This window comes from Muntiacus reevesi, chromosome 9 (genome assembly GCF_963930625.1).
Source record: "Muntiacus reevesi chromosome 9, mMunRee1.1, whole genome shotgun sequence".
Lineage (NCBI taxonomy): Eukaryota > Metazoa > Chordata > Mammalia > Artiodactyla > Cervidae > Muntiacus > Muntiacus reevesi.
The window spans coordinates 45,033,302-45,051,454 of record NC_089257.1 but is presented as its reverse complement, the minus strand read 5'-3'; the positions used below and the strand labels follow the sequence as shown (position 1 = coordinate 45,051,454).

Below are 18,153 nucleotides of genomic sequence, written 5' to 3'. Positions count from 1 at the left end.
TGAACCAGATTGTCCAGAAGAAACAATCATTGAGAAGTCTACCCTCCTCCCTATGTGGTTTGTCTGTGTCCTCAAACTGACAGCTCCGAGAATTCTAGGTCAGTAGACTTAGTGTTAAAGCCTTAGAAGGAAAAACCAGCTACACCTACTGTCCCACATTTTTTGTTCCTTCCTGACCTATATGGAGGTCAAAGACTATGGGATTGCAAATGCTGAAGAGGCCTTCTTTGGGTTACCATCTCCCACATATCCTGAAGGAAAGCATCTCCCCATTTTGAGACAATAAGAAAATAATAGAATTGCTAAAAACATTAGCAGAAAAGACAAACAGCATCTCCATTAACTTTCAGTCTATATCAAAATGTTGAAAGTTATTTTCCATGTTGCAGCAATTTCCATATTGCTACTTCCTATTACTTCCTAACTGGAAATTGGAAATTTCCAAATTGCTATTTCCTAATATTGCCTATTATCTCCTGGCAGAAGCTTCAGGAAATGGGAAGTCACTTCTGAAAGAAAACCTACAGGATCAGCGTTCCTGACTGCAGCTGTGGTATGTAGTTTCTGGTTAAAGTAAAAATCAAACAAACAAACAAAAAAACCTTGGCCTTAATTTAGACCCTTAAGTCTTGATCTTTCCTTTCATTCTTCAATGTATGTAAGCTTCCCAATCTTTATTGGACTTGACATATTATCATTAAACCCTATATTTATTCACCGTACAGTGGTGGGTCTTACATTCTACTTTCAATCTTCATGGTTTCCTGGAGATGGGAACCTGCCTCTACCTTGGGGAGCTTCTCTTTTTCCTACATCTCCATTCTTGGTCCCCTAAGATGCTCTAGTCCTTGGAATTTATTCATCCCATTCAAACAGGCTTTGTCTCGTTTCATGATGTTTTCCCTGATACACTTGCCACTTTCCAGGTTACTTTAGTTCATGGGCCAATCTCAACTGAATATCATCTCTTAAAATTTGCCTCTATCACCTGGAATAGGTATAGGCACCAAATGTATTCCAAGTACAGGACAGCTCAGTTATAATCCTAAACCACCTAAACTCCAAGTCCCTTTGGTCAACTAAAAGGATATCCTGAAGGTTATATGTATCTCCATATAACAGCCATCTTACTTGTTTGGATGGCATACGCTCCCCGCACTATTCTTCTCTCTTAATTCCTTTCTATACTCTACCTTAATGCACTGAAAAATTCCCTGGAACCTAATCTGCATATGTATTCTGTCCAAGTTCTCTGGTTTAGGTCTTCAAGTCTCCACTAACAGTTGCTCTCTCCAGATTTTCCTAAACTGTGAAGCATGCTCTCATAAGTAAGAGACTCCTATTCTCCTTTGGCTAGGTGGTGGCAAACTGCTTTAGATCCTCCTCCCCTTCAGTGGGATTTACCTCATTGAGTCCCACATCCCTCTGGGCACTGAGACTGCGGTTCCAACAGAAATTTTAGAAAAATTGAAAGATAGGAGGTGTTAACATTTATTGAGCTCTTAGTCTGTGTCACACACTGGACTGAGGATTTCACACACGTTAGTTACCACTTGGCAGGCAGATGAGGGCAGCTCCATGATTCCAGGCCCACCTGATGGCCTCCCTTTGCTGCTAAAAAATAGAATGTGCCATAGATGAGGGAATTTTCAGATAAAATGAAGGTCCCAAATCAGTTGATTTTGCTTTAACCAAAAGGAAGATTATCCTGGATAGGTTCAACTTAATCAGGCCAAAGGCCTTAAAGAGACATTCAGCCCTTCTTTAGAGATAATTTTCCCTCCAGCTGACATACAGAAGTAAGCTATCATGTTGAGGGAAAGCCTATGGAAAAGATAATGTGGCCAGGAACTGTGAAGAATCCTAAAATCTCAAGAAAATTAATTCTGTCAATACGTATACGCTAAGAGCAGCTTTTCTAGTTGAAACTCTAGATGAAAATACACCTCCGTCAACACCTGGAGTGCTGCCTTATAAAACCTTGAGTACAAAATGCAGCTAAGTCATTCCAGACTCCTGACAGAAACTGGGATATATTTGTGTTTAGAGATACTAAGTTTGTGGTAATCCATTATAAAACAATATAAAAATAATACAGATTTTGATGCCTAGAAGTGGTACCTAAAAACTTGGAAATAGCTTTGAAATCAGTCAAGTGAGCAGAGACTAGAAGAGCTTTCAGAGAAAGCCTATATGTTTTCAACAGACTGTTGGTAGAAATCTAATCTTTAAGGATGCCACAGTGAGAGTCAGAGGAAATTGAGAAACATGTTATTAGAAACGAAAGGAGGAAGATTCTTGTTACAAAGTGATGAAAAAATAGCAAATTATATCCTGGAGTTATGTTCAAGAAAATACTTAAAAGCTGGTTCTATACTTAGGGAGACTTCAAAGTAAAGTGTTAAAAGTGACCTTTGAATTCTTTTTTCTCTTTCTGATAATATGTGAGAGAAGAATGATAAATTGAGGAAAGAACTGCTAAACAAAAAGAAATCAAGACCTTATGAGTTTGAAATTTCTCATCATCTGTAAGAATTAAGAGACTCACAGTCTTAATCTCTGTTTAGTATGATTGTACAACTTCTCCCTAAAACTTCAGAAAGATTAAAAAGTAAAGGAATCAGGCACAAAAATAGGTCTTCCTATCATTTTAGGATAAAAGTTCCTTATAAAACTAAGAATAAATCTACCATATGACCCAACAATCCTACTACTGGGCTATATATACCCTGAAAAACTCTTAGTAACTGAAAGAGACACCCATACCCCAATGTTCACTGCACAACTATTTATAATGGCTAGGACATGGAAGCAAACTAGATGTCTATTGACAGATGAATGGATAGAGAAGCTATAGTATATATATAAAACAGAATATTACTCAGCCATAAAAAGGAATCCATTTGAGCCAGTTCTAATGAGGTGGATGAACTTAGAGCCTATTATACAGAGTTAAGTAAGAAAGATAAAAGCAAACATTGTATATTAACACATATATATGGAATCTAGAAAGACAGTATTGATGAACTTATTTACAGGGCAGCACTGGAAATAATCCTAAAAGATGATGCTATGAAAGTGCTGCACTCAATATGCCAGCAAATTTGTAAAACTCAGCAGTGGCCACAGGACTGCAAAAGGTCAGTTTTCATTCCAATCCCAAAGAAAGGTAGTACCCAAGAATGCTCAAACTACCACACAATTGCACTCATCTCACACGCTAGCAAAGTAATGCTCAAAATTCTACAAGCTAGGCTTCAACAGTACATGAACCGCGGACTTCCAGATGTTCAAGCTGGTTTTAGAAAAGGCACAGGGACCAGAGATCAAATCACCAACATCCGTTGGATCATCAATAACAGCAAGAGAGTTCCAGAAAAACATCTACTTCTGCTTTATTGACTATGCCAAAGCCCTTGACTGTGTAGATGACAACAAACTCTGGAAAATTCTGAAAGAGATGGGAATACTAGACCATCTGACCTGCCTCCTGAGAAACCTGTATGCAGGTCAAGAAGCAACAGTTAGAACTGGACATTGAAAATGGACTGGTTCAACATTGGCAAAGGAGTATGCCAAGGCTGTATATTGTCACCCTGCTTATTTAACTTACATGCAGAGTACATCATGCAAAATGCCAGGCTGGATGAAGCACAAGCTGGAATCAAGATTGCCCAGAGAAAAATCATAACCTCAGATATGCATATGACCCCACCCTTATGACACAAAGCAAAGAAGAACTAAAGAGCATCTTGATGAAGGTGAAAAAGTTGAGGAGAGTGAAAAAGTTGGCTTAAAACTCAAACATTCAGAAAGCTAACATCATGGAATCTGGTCCTATCACTTCATGGCAAATTTATGGGAAACAGTGGAAACAGTGACAGATTTTATTTTGGGGGGCTCCAAAATTGCTGCAGATGGTGACTGCAGCCATGAAAAAAAAGATGCTTATTTTTTGGAAGAAAAGTTATGACCAAACTAGACAGCATATTAAAAAACAGAGACATTAGGTTGACAACAAAAGTCCATCTAGTCAGAGCTATGGTTTTTCCAGTAGTCATGTATGGATGTGAGAGTTGGACTACAAAGAAAGCTGAGCACTAAAGAATTGATGTTTTGAACTGTGGTGTGAGAGAAGACTCTTGAGAGTCCTTGGACATTGAGAGTCCAAGGAGATCCAATCTGTCCATCCTAAAGGAAATCAGTCCTGAATATTCATTAGAAGGACTGATGCTGAAGCTGAAATTCCAACACTTTGACCACCTGATGTGAGGAACTGATTCATTGGAAAAGACCCTGATACTGAGAAGGATTGAAGGCGGGAGGAGAAGGGGACGATAGAGGATGGAAAGGTTGGATGGCATCATCAACTCAATGGACATGAGTTTGAGTAAGCTCCAGGAGTTGGTGACGGATAGGGAGGTCTATCGTGTTGCAGTCCAAGAGGCTGCAGAGTCAGAGACGTCTGAGCAACTGTACTGAACTGAATGGAAACACAGACACAGAAAACAGATTTGTGGACACAGTAGGGGAAGGAGAGTTTGAGATGAATTCAGAGAGTAGCATGGAAATACACATTACCATATGTAAAATATATAGCCCATGGGAATTTGCTATAGGATGCAGGGAGCTCAACCCAGTACTCTGTGACAACTTAAAGGGGCAGGATGGTAGGTTGGAGGGAGGTCCAAGAGGGAGGAGACATATGTATACCTGGCTGATTCATGTTGCTGTATGGCAGAAACCAACAGAATACTGTAAAGCAATTATTCTCCAATTAAAAATGATAATAAAAAAATAATTTTAAACACACCCTTCCCAAAAGAGAGGATAAGGGTTTGCCTCACAGATATCAACCAAACTAGAAGTCCTCTAGGAAGCTTAAGGGTACTGTTTCCTACTATTTCAGTAGGAGGGAAAGACTTAGAAGGGTTTGTCTGGAAATGATGTATAAATGTGGCTTTTGCGTACAGGAGTGAATCCCACTGACCTTTACAGAAGATCCACAAAGTTCTTGAGAAAATCTGTTCAGCAGAAACACTACAAAGCTGAGGTTGGAGAGAGTGTCTGTTTGTGTCTGTCAGATATAGCTGGTTTAGAGTATTATTGAACTCTCGTATTTGCTACTGATCTTCTAATTCTTTATCCATATGGAAAGGACAGCATTGAAATCTCCAACTATTATCTTAGAACTGTTTATTTCTGCTTTCACGTCTCAATTTTCACATCTCAACACGTTCTATGTTTTAGAGTTCTGTTGTTAGATTCCTAGGTTTATATATTCCTGATGGGTTCACATTTTAATCGATATTTAGTGTTCCTCCTTGCCTCTTGTAACAATTTTCAATTGAGTCCATTTTATCTGATCTGAGCTCTGATATCTCAGTTCTCTTTTAGTAACTATTTGCCTGGAATGTCCTTTTCCATTCTTTTACTTTTGACCTATTTGTCTTGGATATAAAATGAATCTTTTCTAGACAGCATATAATAGCATTTTGCTTTAATCTATTTTGAGAATATTTACCTTCTAAAGAAGAGTTTAATCTGTTTATAATTACTGATAATGAAACATTTATTTCTGCAATTTTGCTTCGTCTTTCATATGTTTCATAACTTGTTTGTTCCTCAATGTCACCATTAACTGCCTTCTTTTGCATTTGGTATTTTTGTAGTGTAAAATTTTTATCCCTTTATAATTTATTTTTCTGTATATTTAAAAGTTATTTTAGCACTGGTTGTGCTGGCACTTACAATTAACCTCACAAATATGTAACAATCTATTTTGAATTAATATCATATTAACTTCCATAGGTATGTAAAAATTCTGATCTTCTATTTCTCCATCCCTCCCCCTTTATGTTACTGTGTCACAAATTACATCATTCTACTTTGTGAGCACATTTAACATAGGCTTATCGTTATCATGTCATGATTTGTCTTTTTGATCAAACTGGGAAAGAAAAAGGAGTCACAAAGGAAAAATACACTAATATTGGTTTTTATATTTCTTTACCTGTGTTATTTCTTCACATGGCTTCAAGTTTACTGTCTAGTGTCCTTTCATTTCCTCCTGAAGGGCTCTTTTTAGCATTTCCTATAGGACACATCTAGCATCACCAACTCAATGAACATGAAATTGAGCAAACTCCAGGAAATAGTGAAGGACAAGGAAGCCAAAGCCTGACATGCTGCAGTCCCCAGGGTCACAAAGAATGGGATACAACTCAGTGACTGACCAAACAGGACACATCTGCTAGTGGTGAATTCCCTCAGCATTTGTTAATCTGGGAGTGTCTTAATGTCTCCTTTATTTTTCAATGATAGTTTTGCCAGATATAGAATTATGGGCTTTCTCTTTCTTGAGGTACTTTAAATATGTCATCTCACTGCCTTTGGCCTCCATGGTTTCTGCTAAGATGTCCAGTCTTTTTCTTAATGCTGCTAAGTTGCTTCAGTTGTGTCCGACTCTGTGCAACCACATATATGGCAGCCCACCAGGCTCCTCCATCCATGGGAGGACTCTTTCCAGCAAGAGTACTGGAAATTTTTCTTAATGAGTCTCCCTTAAATAGGACATTCATATCTCTTTTGCTGCTTTCAAGGTTCTTCCTTTGTCTCTGGTCTTTAAAAGTTTTATTAGAACTTGCCTCACTGTGAATCTCTTGTTTTTCTGTTCTAAAGTTCATTGAGCTTCTTGAATATGTAGATTCATGTATTTAATCAAAGTATGACTTATTGGTCATAGTTTCTTCAAAATTCTTTTACATCCCTTTCTCTCTATAGGATAGAAAAGTTTTCTATCCTTGCCAAGGCATTGCTGAATTAACAAAAAAACGAGAAAAGCTACTGTTTCTGGAAAATGAGAGAAAGAGAAATAAAACTCAAAACATTCCCACAGCAGTGGGTAGAAGCAAAGGAGAGGCTCATCCTGACAGCTGGGTGATGAATAGGGCTTATATGTGTGATGTTCCACCCAGGGCACTCACACACATACACTAACAAGATAACCCACCTTATAATCAGTGTCCTCTTCTTATAATAATATTATATTATATTATATTATTATAAAATATATTATATATAATATATATTATATTATATTATATTATTATAACACCATAAGATATTGTAATTAATATTATATTGTTATTATTTATTTATTATATTATATGAATTTATGTATGAATTATCCATCTCCTCACCATGGGTGAGCAAGGACATCTCTGTCTTCTTCAGCAAGCAATCTATAGAACCTAGAACATTACTGGCAAAAAAAACAGTATTGGTAAACACTGAAATAAATGTGGGGCATCCTTGGTTTGGGCTTCCCTGCTGCTTCAGATGGTAAAGAATCTGCCTGCAATGTGGGAGACCTGGATTCAATCCCTGGGTTGGGAAGATCCCCTGGAGGAGGGCATGGCAACCCACTCCAGTATTCTTTGCCTGAAGACTCCCCATGGACAGAGGAGCCTGACAGGCTACAGGCCATGGGGTCACAAAGAGTTGGACACGACTGAGTGACTAAGCACAGCACAGCACACCTTGGTTTATTTTTGCTCACTCTGATCTATAACATTTACTGAATTAAACTAGCTTAGATAAACACAAGAAAGAAGAAGAAGGTTTCATTGGTCTTAACAATAAGGAAGATGAAGAGAGTACAAAAATGTTATTTAATTTAGCAACCAGAGACTGAAGGACAGGATTGTGTTATTAAAAGTCATAAGGTACAACCAAAACTTATGAAAAAATAATAAACTGAATGCTCATTAGCTTATTTAGTCATCGTATATTCATATTTGGGGGCTTCCCTGGTGGCTCAGATGATAAAGAATCCGTCTGCAGTGTGGGAGACTTGGGTTCAATCTCTGGGTTGGGAAGATCCTCTGGAGGAGGGCATGACAACCCTCCTCTAGTATTCTTGTCTAGAGAATCCCCATGGACAAAGGAGCCTGGTGGGCTACAGTCCATGGGGTCACAAAGAGTCGGGAGAGACTAAATGCATTCATATTTGATGACTCAGAGAGTAAAGAATCCACCTGCAGTGTCGGAAACCCAGATTCATCCCTGGGTTGGGAAGATCCCCTGGAGAAGGAAATGACTACCCACTCGAGAACTGCCTGGAGAATTCCATGGACAGAGGACCCTGGGGTACTATAGTCCATGGGGTCGCAAAGAGTCAGACATGACTGACTGACTAAGCACAGCACAGCACACATAGTCACACTTACTAATATAATGTTTCAAGTGTTGGGAAATATTATAGTGAAAGGAATAAAGAGACTGAGAACTTAAAGAGGAGACAAACTAACTCCAACCTGCATTTATTTAGAATAGCAATGCCTGAGCTTGTCTGGGGGCTAATATGACACAATCAGGGGAACAAGACAGATGCAAAGTAAGAAATAAAGGATAAGTGAGAGAGCAAAGCTCAAAGAAGGTGGATGAACCTTATGCACTCTGGAGAAGGGAATGGCAAACCATTTCAGCATTCTTGCTTTGAGAACCCCATGAACAGTATGAAAAGGCAAAGGATGTGACACTGAAAGATGAACTCCCCAGGTCAGTAGGTGCCCAATAGGCTACTGGAGAAGAATGAAGAAATAACTACAGAAAGAATGAAGAGACGGAGCCAAAGCGAAAAAAATGCCCAGTTGTGGATGTGACTGGTGACAGAAGTAAAGTCCGATGCTGTAAAGAGCAATATTGCATAGGAACCTGGAATGTTAGGTCCATGAATCAAGGTAAATTAGAAGTGGTCAAGCAGGAGATGGCAAGAGTGGACATCAACATTTTAGGAATCAGTGAACTAAAATGGACTGGAATGCACGAATTTAATTCAGATGACCATTCTATCTATTACTGTGGCAAGAATCCCCATAGAAGACATAGAGTAGCCCTCATAGTCAACAGAGTCTGAAAGCAGTACTTAGGGGAAAACTCAAGAATGACAGAATGATCTCTGTTTGTTCCAAGGCTAACCATTCAATATCACAGTAATCCAAGTCTATGTCCCAGCCAGTAATGCTGAAGAAGCTGAAACTGAACAGTTCTATGAAGACCCACAAGACCTTCTAGAACTAACACACAAAGAAGATGTCCTTTTCATCTTAGGGGACTGGAATGCAAAAGTAGCAAGTCAAGAGATACCTGGAGTAACAAGCAAATTTGGCCTTCAAGTACAAAATGAAGCAGGCCAAAGACTAACAGTTTTGCCAAGAATAAGCACTGGTCATAGCAAACACACTCTTCCAACAATACAAGAGAAGACTACACATGAACATCACCAGATGGTCAATACTGAAATCAGGTTGATTATATTCCTTGCAGCCAAAGATGGAGAAGCTCTATACAGTCAGCAAAAACAAGACTAGGAACTGACTGTGGCTCAGATCATGAACTCCTTATTGCCAAATTCAGACTTCAATTGAAGAAAGTAGGGAAAACCACTAGACCATTCAGGTATGACCTAGATCAAATTCATTATGATTATACACTGGAAATGACAAATAGATTCAAGGGATTAGATCTGATAGAGTCCAATCCCAAGAAAAAGAAATGCAAAAAGGCAAAATAGCTTTCTGAGGACGCCTTACAAAGAGCTGAGGAAAGAAGAGAAGCTAAAGGCAAAGGAGAAAAGAAAAGATATACCCATTTGAATGCAGAGTTCCAAATAGCAAGGAGAGATAAGAAGCCTTCCTCAGCGATCAATACAAAGAAATAGAGGAAAACAATAGAATGGGAAAGCCTAGAGATCTCATCAAGAAAATTAAGGATACCAAGGGAACATTTCATGTAAAGATGGGCAAAATAAAGGACATAAATGGTATGGACCTAACAGAAGCAGAAGATATTAACAAGAGGTGGTGAGAATATGCAGAAGAATTATACAAAAAAGATCTTCATGCACCATATAACCATGATGGTGTGATCACTCACCTAGAGGCAGACACGTTGGAATACAAAGTCAAGTGGGCCTTAGGAAGCATCACTATGAACAAAGCTAGAGGAGGTGATGGAATTCCAGTTGAGCTATTTCAAATCCTGAAAGATGTTGCTGTGAAAGTGCTGCACTCAATATGCCAGCAAATTTGGAAAACTCAGCAGTGGCCACAGGACTGAAAAAGGTCAGTTTTCATTCCAATCCCAAAGAAGGGCGATAGCAAAGAATGTTCAAACTACTGCAAAATTTCACTCAACTTACTCGCTAGCAGTTCAGTTCAGTTCAGTTCAGTCGCTCAGTCGTGTCCGACTCTTTGTGACCCCATGAATCGCAGCACGCCAGTCCTTCCTGTCCATCACCAACTCCTGGAGTTTACTCAAACTCATGTCCATCGAGTCAGTGATGCCATCCAGCCATCTCATCCTCTGTCGTCCCCTTCTCCTCCTGCCTCCAATCCCTCCCAGCATCAGGGTCTTTTCCAATGAGTCAACTCTTCGCATGAGGTGGCCAAAGTACTGGAGTTCCAGTTTCAGCATCAGTCCTTCCAATGAACACTCAGGACTGATCGCCTTTAGGATGGACTTGTTGGAGCTCCTTGCAGTCCAAGGGACTCGCAAGTGTCTTCTCCAACACCACAGTCCAAAAGCATCAATTCTTCAGCGCTCAGCTTTCTTTACAGTCCAACTCTCACATCAATACATGACCACTGGAAAAACCATAGCCTTGACTAGATGGACCTTTGTTGGCAAAGTAATGTCTCTGCTTTTTAATATGCTGTCTAGGTTGGTCATAACTTTCCTTCCAAGGAGTAAGTGTCTTTTAATTTCATGGCTGCAGTCACCATCTGCAGTGATTTTGGAGCCCCCAAAAATACTCTGACACTGCTTCCACTGTTTCCCATCTATTTGACATGAATTGATGGGACCAGATGCCATGACCTTGGTTTTCTGAATGTTGAACTTTAAGACAACTTTTTCACTCTCCTCTTTCACTTTCATCAAGAGACTTTTTCATTCCTCTTCACTTTCTACCATAAGGGTGGTGTCATCTGCATATCTGAGGTTACTGATATTTCTCCTGGCAATCTTGATTTCAGCTTGTGCTTATTCCTGCCCAACATTTCTCATGATGTACTCTGCATATAAGTTAAATAAGCAGGGTGACAATATACAGTCTTGACGTCCTCCTTTTCCTATTTGGAACCAATCTGTTGTTCCATGTCCAATTCTAACTGTTGCTTCGTGACCTGCATATAGGTTACTCAAGAGGTGGGTCAGGTGGCCTGGTATTCCCATCTCTTCAGAATTTTCCACAGTTTATTGTGATCCACACAGTCAAAAGCTTTGGCATAGTCAATAAAGCAGAAATAGATGTTTTTCTGGAACTCTTTCGCTTTTTCAATGATCCAGCGGATGTTGCTAGCAAAGTAATTCTCAAAACTTTCCAAGCCAGGCTTTTACAGTACATGAACCGTGAACTTTCAGATGTTCAAGTTAGATTCAGAAAAGGCAGAGGAACCAGAGATAAAATTGCCTACATTCATTAGATCGTAGAAAATGCAAGAGAATTTCTGAAAAATAGTTACTTCTGTTTACTTGACTACACTAAAGCCTTTGTGTGAATTGCAACAAACTTTGGAAAATTCTTAAAGAGATGGGAATAGCAGACCACCTTATCTGCCTCCTGAGAAATCTGTAGCCAGGTCAAGAAGCAACAGTTAGAACCGGACATGAAACAACAGACTGGTTCCAAATTGTGAAAGGAGTACGTCAAGGCTGTATATTGTCACCCTGCTTATTTAACTTATATGCAGTGTACATCATGCAAAATGCCAGACTGGATGAAGCACAAGCTGGGATCAAGATTGCTGGGAGAAATATCAATAATCTCAGACACGCAGATGACACCACTCTTATGACAGAAAGCAAAGAGAAACTGAAGAAGTGATGAAATGATGAAAGTGAAATAGGGGAATGAAAAAGCTGGTTTAAAACTCAACATTCAAAAAATAAAGATCATGGCATTTCATCCCATCACTTCATAGCAAATAGACGGGGAAACAGTGAAAGAATTTATTTTCCTGGGCTCCAAAATCACTACAGATGGTGACTTCAGCCATGAAATGAAAAGATACTTGCTTCTTGGAAGAAAAGTTATGATCAACCTAGACAGCATATTAAAAGGCAGAGACATTACTTTGCCAACAGAGTTCCGTCTAGTCAGAACTATGGTTTTTTCAGTGGCCATGTATGGATATGATAGTTGAACTATAAAGAAAGCTGAGAGACAAAGAATTGATGCTTTTCAACTGTGGTGTTGGAGAAGACTGTTAAGAGTTCTTGGACTGCAAGGAGATCCAACCAGCGCATCCTAAAGGAAATCAGTCCTGAATATTCATTGGAAGGACTGATGCTGAAGCTGAAACTCCAATACTTGGGCCACCTGAAACAAAGAACTGACTCATTGGAAATGGCCCTGTCGCTTGGAAAGATTGAAGGCAGAAGGAGAAGGTGATGACAGAGGATGAGATGGTTGGTTGGCATCACTGACTCAATTGACATGAGTTTGAACACGCTCCAGAAGATGGTGATGGACAGGGAAGCCTGGCATGCTGCAGTCCATGGGGTCAAAGAGTTGGACATGACCGAACGACTGAACTGAATTAAGTTGAGAGCAAGATTCAAAGAAGGTGGATCAGCCTTATGCATTCTCTAGAGGATCAAGAACTAAAATTATTCTAGTGAGGATTAGAGGAGCTCCAGTTAAAGCTCTGTTTCGCCCTTCTCCTAGACTACTCATGATTTTCTTTCCTCCTAGAATGATGCAGAACCTTCTCTTACCATGTCTTTTTCATACCTATAACCCCATTTTCAATCAGAACACCTGATACCTAGTCTATGATATATACATGTTTGAACAAGATGGAAAAATTTGAGAATATGATGTCTGATTGAGGTGAGCTAAAGGGACACAGAAGTCAAAGAGAACTATTTGGAACCTGAGTAACTGGAAAAATTAGAGTGGGATGAATGTGATGGGAAAACAAAAAGAGGAAGAGGTCTGGAAATCTGGTGATAAGTGCAAATTGGGACATCCTTTTTTGATCCACCTTCATGGAGACTCCTTTCTGCTGAGGACCACATATCTGTCTTAGGCAGGTATCTAGATTGGCTCTTCAAATATATATGTTCATACCCTCACTCCAGGTATTCAACTTTCTTCTCTCCTTTCAACTGTCCACAAACACTACCCAAATATGTGTCTGTCCTCTGTCCAGATAAGCAGTTTGTTTGTGCCGAGACTAGAAGTTTCCCAAAAGTCATTAGAGACACAATGCAAACATGTTGTGAGCAGTTTTAAATGAGGACATTAGGTTGAGCTGTTAATCATATTATTTGAGTACTCTTTGTATTTACTGATTTTTTCTTGGTTTGTTTTATCAGGCACAAAATATATGGTAATACTAACTCTTTCCTAAAGTAGTTGTAGATTCAATTTTACAAGTCTGTAAACCTTGCTTTAACTTTATTGAATTTATTTTTTAGAGCATTTTCAGGTTTAGACAAAAACGAGCAGAAGTTAGACAGATTTCCCATATACCTCGTGGCCCCACAAATGAGTGATCTCCTGCATTACCAATATCCACCAACAAAGTGGCACATTTGTTATAGTGATGAACCCACACTGAAATGTCAATATCAGCCAGGGCACATAGTTGATATATGTCTTGCATACTCTATGGATTTTGAAAAATGTCTAATGAAGTGTAACAAACTTTTAAATATACAGAATAGGTTCATTGCCCTAAAAATCCTGTGTGCTCCTCCTTCTCACCCTTTCCTTATAGCCACTCATCTTCGTACTTTCACTATAATTTTGCTTTTTCCAGAATATATTACAATTGGAATCACAGTATATAGCCTTTATGATTTGGCTTTATACGTTTAGCAATATACATTTACATTTCCTTCATGGCTTTTTGTTTCATTTAATTTAATTCTTTTCATTTTTTTTTAGATAGAACTGAATAATATTCCATTGTCTAGAAGTATCACAGTTTATTTATCCACTCACTTACTGAAGGATGTCTTGGTTGTCTCCAAGTTTTTGAAATTATAAGTAAAGTTGCTATAGATATGTTTGTACTAGCTTTTGTGAGTATAATTTAGGTATAAATACCAAGGAGCATGAATGCTAGTCATATGGAAAAAGAACATTTAGCTTTGTAACAATGAAACAAGCTGTCTTTCAAAGTAGCCATTCCATTTGCATTCCCAGAAGCAATGAATAAGAGTTACTTTCACACCACACCCTTGCCAGCAATCTGTGTTGCTAGTGATCTGAATTTTAGCCATTCTAATAGGTGTACCTCTGCCAAAGAATGCTCAAACTACTGCCCAATTGAACTCATTTCACTCACTAGGAAAGAAATGCTCAAAATTCTCCAAACTAGGCTTTAGCAATACGTGAACCATGAACTTCCAGATGCTCAAGTTGGTTTCAGAAAAGACAGGGGAACAAGAGATCAAACTGCCAACATCCGCTGAATCAAAAAAGCAAGAACGTTTCAGAAAAACATCTATTTCTGCTTTACTGACTGTGCCAAAGCCTTTGACTGTGTGGATCACAGTAAACTGTGGAAAATTCTGAAAGAGATGGGAATACCAGACCACCTGACCTGCCTCCTGAGAAATCTGTATGCAGGTCAGGAAACAAAAAGTTAGAACTGGACATGGAACAAAAGACTGGTTCCAATAGGAAAAGGAGTACTTCACCCCGCTTATTTAACTTATATGCAGAGTGCATCATAAAAAATGCTGGGCTGGATGAAGCACAAGTTGGAATCAAGATTGCCAGGAGAAATATTAGTAACCTCAGATATGCAGATGACACCACCATTATGGCAGAAAGTGAAGAACTAAAGAGCCTCTTGATTAAAGTGAAAGAGAAGAGTGAAAAATTTGGCTTAAAACTCAGCACTCAGAAAACTAATATCATGGCATCTGGTCCCATCAATTCATGTCAAATAGATGGGGAAACAGTGGCAGACTTTATTTTGGGGGGCTCCGAAATCACTGAAGATGGTGACTGTAGCCACAAAAGTAAAAGACACTTACTCCTTGGAAGGAAAGTTATGATCAACCAAAACACCGTATTAAAAAACAGAGGCATTACTTTGCCAACAAAGGTCTATCTATCAAAGCTATGGTTTTTCCGGTAGTCATGTATGGATGTGAGAGTTGGACTACAAAGAAAGCTGAGCACCGAAGAATTGAAGCTTTTGAACTGCGGTGTTGGAGAAGACTCTTGAGAGTCCCTTGGACTGCAAGGAAATCTAACCAGTTCATCCTAAAGGAGATCAGTCCTGAGTGTTCATTGGAAGGACTGATGCTGAAGCTGAAACTCCAGCTACCTCATGCAAAGATTTGACTCATTGGAAAAGACTTCTGATGCTGAGAAGGATTGAAGGCAAGAGGAGAAGGGGACGACAGAGGATGAGATGGTTGGATGGCATTACCAACTCAATGGACATGAGTTTGGGTAAACTCCAGGAGTTGGTGATGGACAGGCAGGCCTCGTGTGCTGCAGTCCTTCGGGTCACAAAGAGTCGGACACGACTGAACAACTGAACTGAACTGAATAGTTATACAGGCATGTCTCATTTTATTGTGCTTTGTGGACATTGTTTTTTACAAACTGAAGTTTTGTGGCAACCCTGCATTAAGCAAGTCTATAGGCACGAATTGTTTTTCTCTCTCCACAACCCCTGGCAACCACTGATCTTTTTTACAATCTCCATAGTTTTGACTTCCACTATTTCGTATAGTTAGAATCATAAAGTTTGTAGCATTATCAGACTGATCTCTTTCACACAGCAATGTGATTTAAGATTCTTCTGTGTCTTTCATACCTTTATAGCTCAATTCTTTTTTATTTTTATTTTTATTTTTTTTTGCTAAATTGTAATAATAAACTAGATGGCTTATTAAAAAGCAGAGACATCACTTTGTCAACACAGGTCCATATAGTCAAAGCTATAGGTTTTCTAGCAGTTATGTATACAGATGTGAGAGTTGGACCATAAAGAAAGCTAAATGCTGAAGAACTGATGCTTTCAAGTTGTGGTGCTGAGGAAGACATTGTCTCTATAAAGTAAGTCGGAAAGAACTGATGCCTTAACAATATTAAACATAAATATCTCTCCATTTATATAGATATTCCTTGATTTCTTTCATCAGAGTTTTGTAGTTTTCCTTATATAGATCTTGCACACATTTTATTAGGTTTATATCTAAGTATTTATTTTGTGAGGGTGCTAGTTTAAATGGTACTGTGTTCTTAATCTCAAATTACAATTTCTTATTGCTAGCATATTAAAAAACAATAGCTTTTGTATTCTAACCCTTATATTCTACAATCTTGTTGTATTCACTTATCAGTTCCAGGAGATTTTTTGTTGATTGTTTGGTATTTTTTACATAGTGTCATCTACAAACAAAGACATGTTTTATTTATATCTTCCCAATCAATATGTTTTATTTCCTTATCTTATTAACTAACTCTTCCAATAGAATGTGTGATAGGAGTGATGAGAGAGGATATCCTTAACCTATTTTTCTTTCAGAAGAAAGCTTCTAGGTTCTTACATGAAGTGTAATATTAATAGTAGGGCTTCTGTTATTGCCTTTTATCAGGTTCAGTAAGTTCACCTCTATTCTTAGCTTGCTGGAAGTTTTAATAATGAGTAAGTATTGGATTTTGTCAAATGGGTTCTCTCCATGTAGTTTTTCTTCTTAGTTCCTTGCAGGGTATTACATGCATTGATTCTGAATGTTGAATCCACTTTGCTTACCTGAGGTAAATCCCACATGGTTGTGGTATATAACTCCTTTTTACATCATTAGATTTAATTTGTTAATTTTTTTCATCAGAGATATAGGTTTTCAGTTTTCTTTCTTGTAATTTCCTTAACTGGTATTTGTATTACTATAACACTGACCTCATGAACTAAATTAGGAAGTATTCCTTCTGCTTCAGTCCTCTGAAAGGGAGTGTAGATATTTGGTACAGTTTCTTCCTTAAATGTTTGGTAGAATTCACCAGTGAATCCCATTGGGACTGGTGCTTTCTGTTTTGGATGGTTGTAAAATATTGATTCAATTTTTTAAACAGACACAGGCCTATTCAGATTATTTATTTCCTCTCATGTAAACTTAATAGTTTGTTTTCCAAGGAAGACAAACCTTTTATCTAGGCTATCAAATGTGAGAGCAAACAGTTTTTCATAGTACTCTTTTTTTCACCCTCAATGTCTATAGGATTCATATCCATAACCCCTATTTTATTTCTGATATTAGTAATTTGTATCTTTCCTCTTTTCATAGTCTGAATTATTAGTGGTGTTGGTATTTCCAAAGAATCATGTTATACTTTTACTGATTTTTTCTATTGATTTCCTGTTTTCAATTTTATTGGTTTTTTAGTTCTTATGTCTTTTCTCTTGCTGATTTGGATTTAATTTTCTCTTCATTTCCTCTGATGGAAACTTAGATTATTGTTTTCATATAATTATTCTTTTGTTATGTATGCATTCAAGGTAAATATCTCTCTAAGCACGGCTTTCACTGTAGTCCATGAATTTTGATAAGTTGTATACTCAAATGTTTCTTATTTTATTTTCCTGTGTTAGTTTGACAGTTATATATTCTTGACTCTTATATTTGAGATTGTTCTAGAAACTGCAACATATATTCTACAAAATCAATAGAATCTTTGACCTTTCTCTCGAATACCTCAAGGAACTGAGGGTCCTTTAAATCCATTTGGCTGCACACTCCAGCCTAAATGCAACTGCCATCATGTATTTTAAACTCCACTGTTTTATGCATTTATTTAGATTTTTCCAAATAATTATTCATTTGTTGTTCACCATCTTTTCCTGCATCTCTGACTATTCATTGGTGATATTTTCCTTCTCCTGAAGAAAACATGCCTTAGTAGTAACTTCAGTGTGCATTTCCAGGTAACAAATTCTGTTACTGTGCTGTTTTCAATTATGTTTTTCTTCCACCATAATTCTTGAAGGATATTTTTAACTCTGTACAGAATCCTACTTTATCAGCTGTTTTCTTTCAGTACGTTTAACACTCCATCCTACTGCCTTTTGTCTTCCATCAGTGTTGTTGAGGTCATCATTCTCTCTAATTATT

General features: G+C 38.1%; 1 pseudogene; it reads left to right on the top strand.

Annotated features, from left to right (window-relative positions):
* Positions 1–543: 543 nt before the first annotated feature.
* The window catches only part of LOC136174780 (interferon-induced very large GTPase 1-like), a 30,887-nt pseudogene continuing 13,277 nt past the window's right edge, over positions 544–18,153 (top strand).